The sequence below is a fragment of the Mobula birostris genome, chromosome 15 (assembly GCF_030028105.1).
Source record: "Mobula birostris isolate sMobBir1 chromosome 15, sMobBir1.hap1, whole genome shotgun sequence".
Taxonomy (NCBI): Eukaryota; Metazoa; Chordata; class Chondrichthyes; order Myliobatiformes; family Myliobatidae; genus Mobula; species Mobula birostris.
Genome location: NC_092384.1, coordinates 8,337,088 through 8,354,309, shown reverse-complemented (window position 1 = coordinate 8,354,309; position 17,222 = coordinate 8,337,088). Strand labels below are relative to the sequence as shown.

At 54.0% G+C, this 17,222-nt stretch overlaps 1 protein-coding gene across 10 annotated transcripts in view; it reads left to right on the top strand.

The window, feature by feature from the left end:
* mtss1lb (MTSS I-BAR domain containing 2b) overlaps positions 1-17,222 on the top strand; it is a 205,388-nt gene that overhangs the window by 124,573 nt on the left and 63,593 nt on the right. The window lies entirely within an intron of this gene.

Below are 17,222 nucleotides of genomic sequence, written 5' to 3'. Positions count from 1 at the left end.
TTAGTCTTCGATTTTCAGTATCAAATCCTGGACTAGCTGATGATGGGACTCAGAACTCCAGGCGCAACAGTTTACCAGCCCTTGTGCCTCCCTGGACCCATTGACCTGGGGCAGCCAGATATCCATGGTTGTCTTTGTCACCCATCCACATTGAAATGTGGAATGGAGGCCTGGATTGCAAATGATCTTCGTACCATGTCCACATCGCCAGCCTTCCAGCACATCCACATTACTGACCTTTCAATGTACAGTGGAGCAGAGACCTAACCCCTGACTTTCCCATCTTCCTACCCCTACACCCAAGCCTGATCCCTAAATCCCATCTGTACCCAAAACTATCCCTACAAACATTAAGAAAATAACTAAGTAGGAGCCACAATCCTGATGGAGACCACAGTTTAGTACTATTTTGATTTTAAGTCAAGACACTGTATATTTGAAACACTCCCCAGGCAGGAAACATGGGCCCAGCTCACTCTGTAAGACCCCATCAAGCAGTATCAGACAATGCACATCAGAGGTTCCATACCGACAGACAGATTGGTATTCGGGACAGGTAATCAACGTGCCCCTGGAGATCCTGATTACCAGATCAGAATTCCGGTAGCAGATGTTGATGAGAAAAGGAGCTGTGGTAGGTTTGCACCCGGCTTGGTTTAAATCTTTTTTATTTACGCAAGTATCACTGATGTTTGTAGCACACAAGCTTCTCAGTGACTTTGCCTAGCCAGCAAAAGCCCCGAGGTCTAAATGATTCTGTCTCCTCCCAAACTTGTCCTGTGTCAAAATATCCGTGGAGGAACAGCTGCTTCCGATTTCCTCTGGAGCGATTTGCATCAAGTTGATTATTTATAACATGAAGAAAATTCCAGTTTTACATCAGCGACTTCCCCAGAAAATTGGAGGCACTTCCATGAGAAGAATGGGGGTTGGCAAGTATGCAAACACCGCCTGCTCTGGGAATGAGAGAGTCTCCTTTACCAAATTAGCACATCCATTCGCATCATTAAACATGCATTTCCTATTGTCTTGATACAGAGTAAGAGAAAGGAAATTTCTCACTACAGTTCCAACAAAGCCCCACTGTAGTGTAAACATTCTGATTCTACTGCGTGCATGCTCAGTGGGCTGCTCTGTGGAAGAGATGTGCTGGGTACGTGCGTATGTGTGGTTGGCGGTGGGAAGGGGCGGAGTGAGGGAGGTGGAGAGTTTGGGTGGAGCTAATATCTACGAGGTGTCACAAAGTCTTCCAGAACAGGAACAGGCCCTAAACATGAGACTGCAGCCACTGGAAATTCAGAGCAACATACATAAAATGCAGGAGGAACTAAACAGATGAGGCAGTTTCTATGGAGGGAGAATACAATCTATGTAATGTTCTCTCATTGTCCACTCTCCTCTCCTATCAGATGCGGCTTTCTTCAGCCCATTGTCTCTTCCACCTATTACCAACCAGCTTATGACTCACCCACCATGCACTTCTCCTCACCTGGTTTCTCATATGGCCTACTCCTCCACCCCCACCCCACCCCACCCCATCCCACTTTCTTATTCTGCGTTCTTTCCCCATTTATTCCTCTCCACAAATGCTACCTGTCCTGCTGAGTTCTTGCAGTATTTTGTGCATATTACTACAGAAACAGGCTCTTCAGCTCATCGAGTCTATCCCAACCATCAATCATTGATTTACAACAATCCCATCTTTATTCTCCCTCCTCCACCCCCCCCCCCCAACCATTCCCATCCCCATGCTGTAGACTTCTATGTTCAAAACATTAGGGACAATTAAACCACCAACACACATCAAATCAGAGCACCTGGGGATAAACCAGGTGGTCACAGGGAGAACGTGCGAACTCCACACAGACAGCACCTGTGAGGTCTCCCGCACTGCAAACCAGTGTTTCTACTCACTGAGCACTGTGCCATACCATCAGGGACAAATTCCAGTGGCTTGCCAGATGCATTATATGGAGAGTGAGACACAGGTGGAACTGTACAAGGGTCAAGGAACTTGCTCTAGTGTGTTGGTCAGGTATGAACCATAGAAACTACAGCACAGAAACAGGCCTTTTGGCCCTTCTTGGCTGTGCCGAACCATTTTTTGCCTAGTCCCACTGACCTGCACACGGACCATATCCCTCCATACACCTCCCATCCATGTATCTGTCCAATTTATTCTTAAAGGTAAAAAAGAACCCGAATTTACCACCTCGTCTGGCAGCTCATTCCATACTCCCACCACTCTCTGTGTGAAGAAGCCCCCCCCCTAATGTTCCCTTTAAACTTATCCCCCCTCAACCTTAACCCATGTCCTCTGGTTTTTTTCTCCCCTTGCCTCAGTGGAAAAAGCCCGCTTGCATTCACTCTATCAATACCCATCATAATTTTATATATCTCTATCAAATCTCCCCCCATTCTTCTACGCTCCAGGGAATAAAGTCCTAACCTATTCAACCTTTCTCTGTAACTGAGTTTCTCAAGTCCTGGCAACTTCCTTGTAAACCTTCTCTGCACTCTTTCAACCTTATTTATATCCTTCCTGTAATTTGGTGACCAAAACTGACCACAATACTCCAGATTCGGCCTCACCAATGCCTTATACAACCTCATCACAACATTCCAGCTCTTATACTCAATACTTTGATTAATAAAGGCCAATGTACCAAAAGCTCTCTTTACGATCCTATCTACCTGTGACGCCACTTTTAGGGAATTTTGTATCTGTATTCCCAGATCCCTCTGTTCCACTGCACTCCTCAGTGCCTTATCATTAACCCTGTATGTTCTACCTTGGTTTGTCCTTCCAACATGCAATACCTCACACTTGTCTGTATTAAACTCCATCTGCCATTTTTCAGCCCAGTTTTCCAGCTGGTCCAAGTCCCTCTGCAGGCTCTGAAAACCTTCCTCACTGTCTACTACACCTCCAATCTTTGTATCATCAGCAAATTTGCTGATCCAATTTACCACATTATCATCCAGATCATTGATATAGATGACAAATAACAATGGACCCAGCACTGATCCCTGTGGCATACCACTAGTCACAGGCCTCCACTCAGAGAAGCAATTCTCTACTACCACTCTCTGGCTTCTTCCATTGAGCCAACGTCTAATCCAATTTACCACCTCTCCATGTATACCTAGCGACTGAATTTTCCTAACTAACCTCCCATGTGGGACCTTGTCAAAGGCCTTACTGAAGTCCATGTAGACAATATCCACTGCCTTCCCTTCATCCACTTTCCTGGTAACCTCCTTGAAAAACTCCAATAGATTGGTCAAACATGACCTACCACGCACAAAGCCATGTTGACTCTCCCTAATAAGTCCCTGTCTATCCAAATGCTTGTAGATTCTGTCTGTTAGTACTCCCTCCAATAATTTACCTACTACTGACGTTAAACTTACTGGCCTATAATTTCCTGGATTACTTTTCGATCCTTTTTTAAACAACGGAACAATATGAGCCACTCTCCAATCCTCCTGCACCTCACCTGTAGACAGCGACATTTTAAATATTTCTGCCAGGGCCCCTGCAATTTCAACACTAGTCTTCTTCAAGGTCCGAGGGAACACCCTGTCAGGTCCCGGGGATTTATCCACTTTGATTTTCCTCAAGACAGCAAGGACCTCCTCCTTTTCGATCTGTACAGTTTCCATGATCTCACTACTTGTTTCCCTTAATTCCATAGACTTCATGCCAGTTTCCTTAGTAAATACAGACGCAAAAAACCTATTTCAGATCTCCCCCATTTCCTTTGGTTCCGCACAGAGCCGACCACTCTGATCTTCAAGAGGACCAATTTTATCCCTTACAATCCTTTTACTCTTAATATACCTGTAAAAACTCTTTGGATTATCCTTCACTTTGACTGCCAAGGCAACCTCATGTGCTCTTTTCGCCCTCCTGATTTCTTTCTTAAGTATTTTCTTGCACTTCTTATACTCCTCAAGCACCTTATTTACTCCCTGCTTCCTATACATGTCATACAACTCCCTCTTCTTCTTTATCAGAGTTGTAATATCCCTTGAGAACCAAGGTTCCTTATTCCTATTCACTTTGCCTTTAATCCAAATGACTTGTAATTAAAACAAAAACATTCAACAATTACAAAGAATAAAGAATTATATAAAATAAGATGGAGGTTAAAGTGCTAATGTGGAATAAAATGAGCATAAATACCAACACAATGTAAACAATATTGTAGAAAGTGGTTTAAAGTGTTTACAGTGCCAGTGACTGAGGTAACACATAGAGGGGGTGGGGGGGGGGTCTAACTAAAATGATTTTGATCAGATTACCTGGGAGGGGAGATGATGGGAGCAGAAACTTTTAAAATGGTGTAAAGTGAAGTACACTTCAAATGGCAAAGGAAATCAAGGGGAAGTGGTGGCATATGAGAAAGTAAATTGCAGGGATACAGGCAAATGCAGGAGAGGAGTTGGACTGAGGCTTGACTCAGTGGGATATGCTCCCTCTCTCTTTTAGAGATGATGTACCAGTAGAGCTGGGGATGGAAACATACAGGGTTTCAGTATAGTTCATCATTCACTGGATATAGACATTATCGGATTTTCATTTTCTCTAACCCTCTTGGCACGTCCTGAGGTTGTGTCGGTTGTTAACACACATGACACATTTCTCTGTACGTTAAAATATATGTGTGATAAATAGATGTGAATCAGACTTTTCAATTTCCCCTGAACCGGGGAAAGCGTGTATACAATACACTGCGTGCACGTGCGGGAGAGTTGCGGAGAAGCGCTGTGAACTGACCATCAACAGAAGGGGTGGGTGTAATGGACGGAGCAGTGATAACCGGAGGTGTGGACAGTAGATAACATGTGTGAAATGCCGGATGAAACTCAGCAGATCAGGCAGCATTTATGGAGAGGAATAAACGGTTGATATTTTGAGCTGAAACCCTTCATCGGAACTTAAAAGGAGTTGTCAGAAAACAGAATACAGAGATGGGGGAGAGGGAGGGGTATAAGCTGGCAGGTGAGATGGGGAGGAGGGGATCATGAGTGGGGAGGGGGAGAATAATGTGGGATTGGGAGGTGATGGGGAGGGGGAAGGTGGGGAGAGGTAATGTGTGAGAGACTGGGAGCTGATGGGTGAGGGGGAAGGTGAGAGACTGGGAGGTGATGGAGGAGAGGTAATGTAGGAGACTGGGAGGTGATGGGTGAGGGGGAAGGTGTGGGAGGGGTAATGTGAGAGACTGGGAGGTGATGGGGAGAGGTAATGTGAGAGACTGGGAGCTGATGGGTGAGAGGTAATGTGAGAGACTGGGAGGTGATGGGCGAGAGGTAATGTGAGAGACTGGGAGGTGATGGGTGAGGGGGAAGGTGTGGGAGGGGTAATGTGAGAGACTGGGAGGTGATGGGGAGGGGGAAGGTGTGGGAGGGGTAATGTGAGAGACTGGGAGGTGATGAGGGAGAGGTAATGTGAGAGACTGGGAGGTGATGGGGAGAGGTAATGTGAGAGACTGGGAGCTGATGGGTGAGAGGTAATGTGAGAGACTGGGAGGTGATGGGCGAGAGGTAATGTGAGAGACTGGGAGGTGATGGGTGAGGGGGAAGGTGTGGGAGGGGTAATGTGAGAGACTGGGAGGTGATGGGGAGGGGGAAGGTGTGGGAGGGGTAATGTGAGAGACTGGGAGGTGATGAGGGAGAGGTAATGTGAGAGACTGGGAGGTGATGGGTGAGGGGGACGGTGTGGGAGGGGTAATGTCAGAGACTGGGAGGTGATGGGTGAGGGGGAAGGTGTGGGAGGGGTAATGTGAGAGTCTGGGAGTTGATGGGTGAGGGGGAAGGTGTGGGAGGGGTAATGTCAGAGACTGGGAGGTGATGGGTGAGGGGGAAGGTGTGGGAGGGGTAATGTAAGAGTCTGGGAGGTGATAGGAGAGGGGGAAGGTGTGGGAGGGGTAATGTGAGAGACTGGGAGGTGATGGGTCAGGGGGAAGGTGTGAGAGGGGTAATGTGAGAGTCTGGGAGGTGATGGGTGAGGGGGAAGGTGTGGGAGAGGTAATGTGAGAGACTGGGAGCTGATGGGTGAGGAGGAAGGTGTGGGAGGGGTAATGTGAGAGTATGGGAGGTGATGGGTGAGGAGGAAGGTGTGGGAGGGGTAATGTGAGAGACTGGGAGGTGATGGGTGAGGGGGAAGGTGTGGGAGGGGTAATGTCAGAGACTGGGAGCTGATGGGTGAGGGGGAAGGTGTGGGAGGGGTAATGTGAGAGACTGGGAGGTGATGGGTGAGGGGGAAGGTGTGGGAGGGGTAATGTCAGAGACTGGGAGCTGATGGGTGAGGGGGAAGGTGTGGGAGGGGTAATGTGAGAGTCTGGGAGGTGATGGGTGAGGGGGAAGGTGTGGGAGGGGTAATGTGAGAGACTGGGAGGTGATGGGTGAGGGGGAAGGTGTGAGAGGGGTAATGTGAGAGTCTGGGAGGTGATGGGTGAGGGGGAAGGTGTGGGAGAGGTAATGTGAGAGACTGGGAGGTGATGGGTGAGGGGGAAGGTGTGGGAGGGGTAATGTCAGAGACTGGGAGGTGATGGGTGAGGGGGAAGGTGTGGGAGGGGTAATGTAAGAGTCTGGGAGGTGATAGGAGAGGGGGAAGGTGTGGGAGGGGTAATGTGAGAGACTGGGAGGTGATGGGTGAGGGGGAAGGTGTGAGAGGGGTAATGTGAGAGTCTGGGAGGTGATGGGTGAGGGGGAAGGTGTGGGAGAGGTAATGTGAGAGACTGGGAGCTGATGGGTGAGGAGGAAGGTGTGGGAGGGGTAATGTGAGAGTATGGGAGGTGATGGGTGAGGAGGAAGGTGTGGGAGGGGTAATGTGAGAGACTGGGAGGTGATGGGTGAGGGGGAAGGTGTGGGAGGGGTAATGTGAGAGACTGGGAGCTGATGGGTGAGGGGGAAGGTGTGGGAGGGGTAATGTGAGAGTCTGGGAGGTGATGGGTGAGGGGGAAGGTGTGGGAGGGGTAATGTGAGAGACTGGGAGGTGATGGGTGAGGGGGAAGGTGTGGGAGAGGTAATGTGAGAGACTGGGAGCTGATGGGTGAGGAGGAAGGTGTGGGAGGGGTAATGTGAGAGTATGGGAGGTGATGGGTGAGGGGGAAGGTGTGGGAGGGGTAATGTGAGAGACTGGGAGGTGATGAGGGAGAGGTAATGTGAGAGACTGGGAGGTGATGGGTGAGGGGGAAGTTGTGGGAGGGGTAATGTGAGAGACTGGGAGGTGATGGGTGAGGGGGAAGGTGTGAGAGGGGTAATGTGAGAGTCTGGGAGGTGATGGGTGAGGGGGAAGGTGTGGGAGAGGTAATGTGAGAGACTGGGAGCTGATGGGTGAGGAGGAAGGTGTGGGAGGGGTAATGTGAGAGTATGGGAGGTGATGGGTGAGGGGGAAGGTGTGGGAGGGGTAATGTGAGAGACTGGGAGGTGATGAGGGAGAGGTAATGTGAGAGACTGGGAGGTGATGGGTGAGGGGGAAGTTGTGGGAGGGGTAATGTGAGAGACTGGGAGGTGATGAGGGAGAGGTAATGTGAGAGACTGGGAGGTGATGGGTGAGGGGGAAGGTGTGGGAGGGGTAATGTGAGAGACTGGGAGGTGAGGGGGAAGGTGTGAGAGGGGTAATGTGAGAGTCTGGGAGGTGATGGGTGAGGGAGAAGGTGTGGGAGAGGCAATCTGAGAGACTGGGAGGTGATGGGTGAGGGGGAAGGTGTGGGAGGGGTAATGTGAGAGACTGGGAGGTGATGGGTGAGGGGGAAGGTGTGGGAGGGGTAATGTGAGAGTATGGGAGGTGATGGGGAAGGTGTGGGAGGGGTAATGTGAGAGACTGGGAGGTGATGGGTGAGGGGGAAGCTGTGGGAGGGGTAATGTGAGAGACTGGGAGGTGATGGGGAGAGGTAATATGAGAGACTGGGAGGTGATGGGTGAGAGGTAATATGAGAGACTGGGATGTGATGGGTGAGGGGGAAGGTGTGGGAGGGGTAATGTGAGAGACTGGGAGGTGATGGGTGAGGGGGAAGGTGTGGGAGGGGTAATGTTAGAGAATGGGATGTGATGGGTGAGGGGGAAGGTGTGGGATGGGTAATGTGAGAGTCTGGGAGGTGATGGGTGAGGGGGAAGGTGTGGGAGGGGTAATGTGAGAGACTGGGAGGTGATGGGTGAGGGGGAAGGTGTGAGAGGGGTAATGTGAGAGTCTGGGAGGTGATGGGTGAGGGGGAAGGTGTGGGAGGGGTAATGTGAGAGACTGGGAGGTGATGAGGGAGAGGTAATGTGAGAGACTGGGAGGTGATGGGTGAGGGGGAAGGTGTGGGAGGGGTAATGTGAGAGACTGGGAGGTGATGGGTGAGGGGGAAGGTGTGGGAGGGGTAATGTCAGAGACTGGTAGGTGATGGGTGAGGGGGAAGGTGTGGGAGGGGTAATGTGAGAGTCTGGGAGGTGATGGGTGAGGGGGAAGGTGTGGGAGGGGTAATGTGAGAGACTGGGAGGTGATGGGTGAGGGGGAAGGTGTGGGAGGGGTAATGTCAGAGTCTGGGAGGTGATAGGAGAGGGGGAAGGTGTGGGAGGGGTAATGTGAGAGACTGGGAGGTGATCGGTGAGGGGGAAGGTGTGAGAGGGGTAATGTGAGAGTCTGGGAGGTGATGGGTGAGGGGGAAGGTGTGGGAGAGGTAATGTGAGAGACTGGGAGCTGATGAGTGAGGAGGAAGGTGTGGGAGGGGTAATGTGAGAGTATGGGAGGTGATGGGTGAGGAGGAAGGTGTGGGAGGGGTAATGTGAGAGACTGGGAGGTGATGGGTGAGGGGGAAGGTGTGGGAGGGGTAATGTCAGAGACTGGGAGCTGATGGGTGAGGGGGAAGGTGTGGGAGGGGTAATGTGAGAGTCTGGGAGGTGATGGGTGAGGGGGAAGGTGTGGGAGGGGTAATGTGAGAGACTGGGAGGTGATGGGTGAGGGGGAAGGTGTGAGAGGGGTAATGTGAGAGTCTGGGAGGTGATGGGTGAGGGGGAAGGTGTGGGAGAGGTAATGTGAGAGACTGGGAGCTGATGGGTGAGGAGGAAGGTGTGGGAGGGGTAATGTGAGAGTATGGGAGGTGATGGGTCAGGGGGAAGGTGTGGGAGGGGTAATGTGAGAGACTGGGAGGTGATGAGGGAGAGGTAATGTGAGAGACTGGGAGGTGATGGGTGAGGGGGAAGTTGTGGGAGGGGTAATGTGAGAGACTGGGAGGTGATGAGGGAGAGGTAATGTGAGAGACTGGGAGGTGATGGGTGAGGGGGAAGGTGTGGGAGGGGTAATGTGAGAGACTGGGAGGTGATGGGTGAGGGGGAAGGTGTGAGAGGGGTAATGTGAGAGTCTGGGAGGTGATGGGTGAGGGGGAAGGTGTGGGAGAGGCAATCTGAGAGACTGGGAGGTGATGGGTGAGGGGGAAGGTGTGGGAGGGGTAATGTGAGAGACTGGGAGGTGATGGGTGAGGGGGAAGGTGTGGGAGGGGTAATGTGAGAGTATGGGAGGTGATGGGGAAGGTGTGGGAGGGGTAATGTGAGAAACTGGGAGGTGATGGGTGAGGGGGAAGGTGTGGGAGGGGTAATGTGAGAGACTGGGAGGTGATGGGTGAGGGGGAAGGTGTGGGAGGGGTAATGTGAGAGACTGGGAGGTGATGGGGAGAGGTAATATGAGAGACTGGGAGGTGATGGGTGAGAGGTAATGTGAGAGACTGGGAGGTGATAAGGTGTGGGAGGGGTAATGTGAGAGACTGGGAGGTGATGGGGGAGAGGTAATGTGAGAGACTGGGAGGTGATGGGGGAGAGGTAATGTGAGAGACTGGGAGGTGATGGGGAGGGGGAAGGTGTGGGAGGGGTAATGTGAGAGACTGAGAGGTGATGAGGGAGAGGTAATGTGAGAGACTGGGAGGTGATGGATGAGGGGGAAGGTGTGGGAGGGGTAATGTGAGAGACTGGGAGGTGGTGGGTGAGGGGGAAGGTGTGGGAAGGGTAATGTCAGAGACTGGGAGCTGATGGGTGAGGAGGAAGGTGTGGGAGGGGTAATGTGAGAGACTGGGAGGTGATGAGGGAGAGGTAATGTGAGAGACTGGGAGGTGATGGGTGAGGGGGAAGTTGTGGGAGGCGTAATGTGAGAGACTGGGAGGTGATGAGGGAGAGGTAATGTGAGAGACTGGGAGGTGATGGGTGTGGGGGAAGGTGTGGGAGGGGTAATGTGAGAGACTGGGAGGTGATGGGTGAGGGGGAAGGTGTGGGAGGGGTAATGTCAGAGACTGGGAGGTGATGGGTGAGGGGGAAGGTGTGGGAGGGGTAATGTGAGAGTCTGGGAGGTGATAGGAGAGGGGGAAGGTGTGGGAGGGGTAATGTGAGAGACTGGGAGGTGATGGGTGAGGGGGAAGGTGTGAGAGGGGTAATGTGAGAGTCTGGGAGGTGATGGGTGAGGGGGAAGGTGTGGGAGAGGTAATGTGAGAGACTGGGAGCTGATGGGTGAGGAGGAAGGTGTGGGAGGGGTAATGTGAGAGTATGGGAGGTGATGGGTGAGGAGGAAGGTGTGGGAGGGGTAATGTGAGAGACTGGGAGGTGATGGGTGAGGGGGAAGGTGTGGGAGGGGTAATGTGAGAGACTGGGAGCTGATGGGTGAGGGGGAAGGTGTGGGAGGGGTAATGTGAGAGTCTGGGAGGTGATGGGTGAGGGGGAAGGTGTGGGAGGGGTAATGTGAGAGACTGGGAGGTGATGGGTGAGGGGGAAGGTGTGGGAGAGGTAATGTGAGAGACTGGGAGCTGATGGGTGAGGAGGAAGGTGTGGGAGGGGTAATGTGAGAGTATGGGAGGTGATGGGTGAGGGGGAAGGTGTGGGAGGGGTAATGTGAGAGACTGGGAGGTGATGAGGGAGAGGTAATGTGAGAGACTGGGAGGTGATGGGTGAGGGGGAAGTTGTGGGAGGGGTAATGTGAGAGACTGGGAGGTGATGGGTGAGGGGGAAGGTGTGAGAGGGGTAATGTGAGAGTCTGGGAGGTGATGGGTGAGGGGGAAGGTGTGGGAGAGGTAATGTGAGAGACTGGGAGCTGATGGGTGAGGAGGAAGGTGTGGGAGGGGTAATGTGAGAGTATGGGAGGTGATGGGTGAGGGGGAAGGTGTGGGAGGGGTAATGTGAGAGACTGGGAGGTGATGAGGGAGAGGTAATGTGAGAGACTGGGAGGTGATGGGTGAGGGGGAAGTTGTGGGAGGGGTAATGTGAGAGACTGGGAGGTGATGAGGGAGAGGTAATGTGAGAGACTGGGAGGTGATGGGTGAGGGGGAAGGTGTGGGAGGGGTAATGTGAGAGACTGGGAGGTGAGGGGGAAGGTGTGAGAGGGGTAATGTGAGAGTCTGGGAGGTGATGGGTGAGGGAGAAGGTGTGGGAGAGGCAATCTGAGAGACTGGGAGGTGATGGGTGAGGGGGAAGGTGTGGGAGGGGTAATGTGAGAGACTGGGAGGTGATGGGTGAGGGGGAAGGTGTGGGAGGGGTAATGTGAGAGTATGGGAGGTGATGGGGAAGGTGTGGGAGGGGTAATGTGAGAGACTGGGAGGTGATGGGTGAGGGGGAAGCTGTGGGAGGGGTAATGTGAGAGACTGGGAGGTGATGGGGAGAGGTAATATGAGAGACTGGGAGGTGATGGGTGAGAGGTAATATGAGAGACTGGGATGTGATGGGTGAGGGGGAAGGTGTGGGAGGGGTAATGTGAGAGACTGGGAGGTGATGGGTGAGGGGGAAGGTGTGGGAGGGGTAATGTTAGAGAATGGGATGTGATGGGTGAGGGGGAAGGTGTGGGATGGGTAATGTGAGAGTCTGGGAGGTGATGGGTGAGGGGGAAGGTGTGGGAGGGGTAATGTGAGAGACTGGGAGGTGATGGGTGAGGGGGAAGGTGTGAGAGGGGTAATGTGAGAGTCTGGGAGGTGATGGGTGAGGGGGAAGGTGTGGGAGGGGTAATGTGAGAGACTGGGAGGTGATGAGGGAGAGGTAATGTGAGAGACTGGGAGGTGATGGGTGAGGGGGAAGGTGTGGGAGGGGTAATGTGAGAGACTGGGAGGTGATGGGTGAGGGGGAAGGTGTGGGAGGGGTAATGTCAGAGACTGGTAGGTGATGGGTGAGGGGGAAGGTGTGGGAGGGGTAATGTGAGAGTCTGGGAGGTGATGGGTGAGGGGGAAGGTGTGGGAGGGGTAATGTGAGAGACTGGGAGGTGATGGGTGAGGGGGAAGGTGTGGGAGGGGTAATGTCAGAGTCTGGGAGGTGATAGGAGAGGGGGAAGGTGTGGGAGGGGTAATGTGAGAGACTGGGAGGTGATCGGTGAGGGGGAAGGTGTGAGAGGGGTAATGTGAGAGTCTGGGAGGTGATGGGTGAGGGGGAAGGTGTGGGAGAGGTAATGTGAGAGACTGGGAGCTGATGAGTGAGGAGGAAGGTGTGGGAGGGGTAATGTGAGAGTATGGGAGGTGATGGGTGAGGAGGAAGGTGTGGGAGGGGTAATGTGAGAGACTGGGAGGTGATGGGTGAGGGGGAAGGTGTGGGAGGGGTAATGTCAGAGACTGGGAGCTGATGGGTGAGGGGGAAGGTGTGGGAGGGGTAATGTGAGAGTCTGGGAGGTGATGGGTGAGGGGGAAGGTGTGGGAGGGGTAATGTGAGAGACTGGGAGGTGATGGGTGAGGGGGAAGGTGTGAGAGGGGTAATGTGAGAGTCTGGGAGGTGATGGGTGAGGGGGAAGGTGTGGGAGAGGTAATGTGAGAGACTGGGAGCTGATGGGTGAGGAGGAAGGTGTGGGAGGGGTAATGTGAGAGTATGGGAGGTGATGGGTCAGGGGGAAGGTGTGGGAGGGGTAATGTGAGAGACTGGGAGGTGATGAGGGAGAGGTAATGTGAGAGACTGGGAGGTGATGGGTGAGGGGGAAGTTGTGGGAGGGGTAATGTGAGAGACTGGGAGGTGATGAGGGAGAGGTAATGTGAGAGACTGGGAGGTGATGGGTGAGGGGGAAGGTGTGGGAGGGGTAATGTGAGAGACTGGGAGGTGATGGGTGAGGGGGAAGGTGTGAGAGGGGTAATGTGAGAGTCTGGGAGGTGATGGGTGAGGGGGAAGGTGTGGGAGAGGCAATCTGAGAGACTGGGAGGTGATGGGTGAGGGGGAAGGTGTGGGAGGGGTAATGTGAGAGACTGGGAGGTGATGGGTGAGGGGGAAGGTGTGGGAGGGGTAATGTGAGAGTATGGGAGGTGATGGGGAAGGTGTGGGAGGGGTAATGTGAGAAACTGGGAGGTGATGGGTGAGGGGGAAGGTGTGGGAGGGGTAATGTGAGAGACTGGGAGGTGATGGGTGAGGGGGAAGGTGTGGGAGGGGTAATGTGAGAGACTGGGAGGTGATGGGGAGAGGTAATATGAGAGACTGGGAGGTGATGGGTGAGAGGTAATGTGAGAGACTGGGAGGTGATAAGGTGTGGGAGGGGTAATGTGAGAGACTGGGAGGTGATGGGGGAGAGGTAATGTGAGAGACTGGGAGGTGATGGGGGAGAGGTAATGTGAGAGACTGGGAGGTGATGGGGAGGGGGAAGGTGTGGGAGGGGTAATGTGAGAGACTGAGAGGTGATGAGGGAGAGGTAATGTGAGAGACTGGGAGGTGATGGATGAGGGGGAAGGTGTGGGAGGGGTAATGTGAGAGACTGGGAGGTGGTGGGTGAGGGGGAAGGTGTGGGAAGGGTAATGTCAGAGACTGGGAGCTGATGGGTGAGGAGGAAGGTGTGGGAGGGGTAATGTGAGAGACTGGGAGGTGATGAGGGAGAGGTAATGTGAGAGACTGGGAGGTGATGGGTGAGGGGGAAGTTGTGGGAGGCGTAATGTGAGAGACTGGGAGGTGATGAGGGAGAGGTAATGTGAGAGACTGGGAGGTGATGGGTGTGGGGGAAGGTGTGGGAGGGGTAATGTGAGAGACTGGGAGGTGATGGGTGAGGGGGAAGGTGTGGGAGGGGTAATGTCAGAGACTGGGAGGTGATGGGTGAGGGGGAAGGTGTGGGAGGGGTAATGTGAGAGTCTGGGAGGTGATGGGTGAGGGGGAAGGTGTGGGAGGGGTAATGTGAGAGACTGGGAGGTGATGGGTGAGGGGGAAGGTGTGAGAGGGGTAATGTGAGAGTCTGGGAGGTGATGGGTGAGGGGGAAGGTGTGGGAGAGGTAATGTGAGAGACTGGGAGGTGATGGGTGAGGGGGAAGGTGTGGGAGGGGTAATGTGAGAGTATGGGAGGTGATGGGGAAGGTGTGGGAGGGGTAATGTGAGAGACTGGGAGGTGATGGGTGAGGGGGAAGGTGTGGGAGGGGTAATGTGAGAGACTGGGAGGTGATGGGTGAGGGGGAAGGTGTGGGAGGGGTAATGTGAGAGTATGGGAGGTGATGGGGAAGGTGTGGGAGGGGTAATGTGAGAGACTGGGAGGTGATGGGTGAGGGGGAAGGTGTGGGAGGGGTAATGTGAGAGACTGGGAGGTGATGGGTGAGGGGGAAGGTGTGGGAGGGGTAATGTGAGAGACTGGGAGGTGATGGGGAGAGGTAATATGAGAGACTGGGAGATGATGGGTGAGAGGTAATATGAGAGACTGGGAGGTGATGGGGGAGAGGTAATGTGAGAGACTGGGAGGTGATGGGGAGGGGGAAGGTGTGGGAGGGGTAATGTGAGAGACTGGGAGGTGATGGATGAGGGGGAAGGTGTGGGAGGGGTAATGTGAGAGACTGGGAGGTGGTAGGTGAGGGGGAAGGTGTGGGAAGGGTAATGTCAGAGACTGGGAGCTGATGGGTGAGGAGGAAGGTGTGGGAGGGGTAATGTGAGACTGGGAGGTGATGGGTGAGAGGTAATGTGAGAGACTGGGAGGTGATGGGGAGGGGGAAGGTGTGGGAGGGGTAATGTGAGAGACTGGGAGGTGATGAGGGAGAGGTAATGTGAGAGACTGGGATGTGATGGGTGAGGGGGAAGGTGTGGGAGGGGTAATGTGAGAGACTGGGAGGTGATGGGTGAGGGGGAAGGTGTGGGAGGGGTAATGTGAGAGACTGGGAGGTGATGGGTGAGGGGGAAGGTGTGGGAGGGGTGATGTGAGAGACTGGGAGGTGATGAGGGAGAGGTAATGTGAGAGACTGGGAGGTGATGGGGAGGGGGAAGGTGTGGGAGGGGTAATGTGAGAGACTGGGAGGTGATGAGGGAGAGGTAATGTGAGAGACTGGGAGGTGATGGGTGAGGGGGAAGGTGTGGGAGGGGTAATGTGAGAGACTGGGAGGTGATGGGTGAGGGGGAAGGTGTGGGAGGGGTAATGTGAGAGACTGGGAGGTGATGGGTGAGGGGGAAGGTGTGAGAGGGGTAATGTGAGAGTCTGGGAGGTGATGGGTGAGGGGGAAGGTGTGGGAGAGGTAATGTGAGAGACTGGGAGCTGATGGGTGAGGAGGAAGGTGTGGGAGGGGTAATGTGAGAGTATGGGAGGTGATGGGTGAGGAGGAAGGTGTGGGAGGGGTAATGTGAGAGACTGGGAGGTGATGGGTGAGGGGGAAGGTGTGGGAGGGGTAATGTCAGAGACTGGGAGCTGATGGGTGAGGGGGAAGGTGTGGGAGGGGTAATGTGAGAGACTGGGAGGTGATGGGTGAGGGGGAAGGTGTGGGAGGGGTAATGTCAGAGACTGGGAGCTGATGGGTGAGGGGGAAGGTGTGGGAGGGGTAATGTGAGAGTCTGGGAGGTGATGGGTGAGGGGGAAGGTGTGGGAGGGGTAATGTGAGAGACTGGGAGGTGATGGGTGAGGGGGAAGGTGTGAGAGGGGTAATGTGAGAGTCTGGGAGGTGATGGGTGAGGGGGAAGGTGTGGGAGAGGTAATGTGAGAGACTGGGAGGTGATGGGTGAGGGGGAAGGTGTGGGAGGGGTAATGTAAGAGTCTGGGAGGTGATAGGAGAGGGGGAAGGTGTGGGAGGGGTAATGTGAGAGACTGGGAGGTGATGGGTGAGGGGGAAGGTGTGAGAGGGGTAATGTGAGAGTCTGGGAGGTGATGGGTGAGGGGGAAGGTGTGGGAGAGGTAATGTGAGAGACTGGGAGCTGATGGGTGAGGAGGAAGGTGTGGGAGGGGTAATGTGAGAGTATGGGAGGTGATGGGTGAGGAGGAAGGTGTGGGAGGGGTAATGTGAGAGACTGGGAGGTGATGGGTGAGGGGGAAGGTGTGGGAGGGGTAATGTGAGAGACTGGGAGCTGATGGGTGAGGGGGAAGGTGTGGGAGGGGTAATGTGAGAGTCTGGGAGGTGATGGGTGAGGGGGAAGGTGTGGGAGAGGTAATGTGAGAGACTGGGAGCTGATGGGTGAGGAGGAAGGTGTGGGAGGGGTAATGTGAGAGTATGGGAGGTGATGGGTGAGGGGGAAGGTGTGGGAGGGGTAATGTGAGAGACTGGGAGGTGATGAGGGAGAGGTAATGTGAGAGACTGGGAGGTGATGGGTGAGGGGGAAGTTGTGGGAGGGGTAATGTGAGAGACTGGGAGGTGATGAGGGAGAGGTAATGTGAGAGACTGGGAGGTGATGGGTGAGGGGGAAGGTGTGGGAGGGGTAATGTGAGAGACTGGGAGGTGAGGGGGAAGGTGTGAGAGGGGTAATGTGAGAGTCTGGGAGGTGATGGGTGAGGGAGAAGGTGTGGGAGAGGCAATCTGAGAGACTGGGAGGTGATGGGTGAGGGGGAAGGTGTGGGAGGGGTAATGTGAGAGACTGGGAGGTGATGGGTGAGGGGGAAGGTGTGGGAGGGGTAATGTGAGAGTATGGGAGGTGATGGGGAAGGTGTGGGAGGGGTAATGTGAGAGACTGGGAGGTGATGGGTGAGGGGGAAGGTGTGGGAGGGGTAATGTGAGAGACTGGGAGGTGATGGGGAGAGGTAATATGAGAGACTGGGAGGTGATGGGTGAGAGGTAATATGAGAGACTGGGAGGTGATGGGTGAGGGGGAAGGTGTGGGAGGGGTAATGTGAGAGACTGGGAGGTGATGGGTGAGGGGGAAGGTGTGGGAGGGGTAATGTGAGAGACTGGGAGGTGATGGGTGAGGGGGAAGGTGTGGGAGGGGTAATGTGAGAGTCTGGGAGGTGATGGGTGAGGGGGAAGGTGTGGGAGGGGTAATGTGAGAGACTGGGAGGTGATGGGTGAGGGGGAAGGTGTGAGAGGGGTAATGTGAGAGTCTGGGAGGTGATGGGTGAGGGGGAAGGTGTGGGAGGG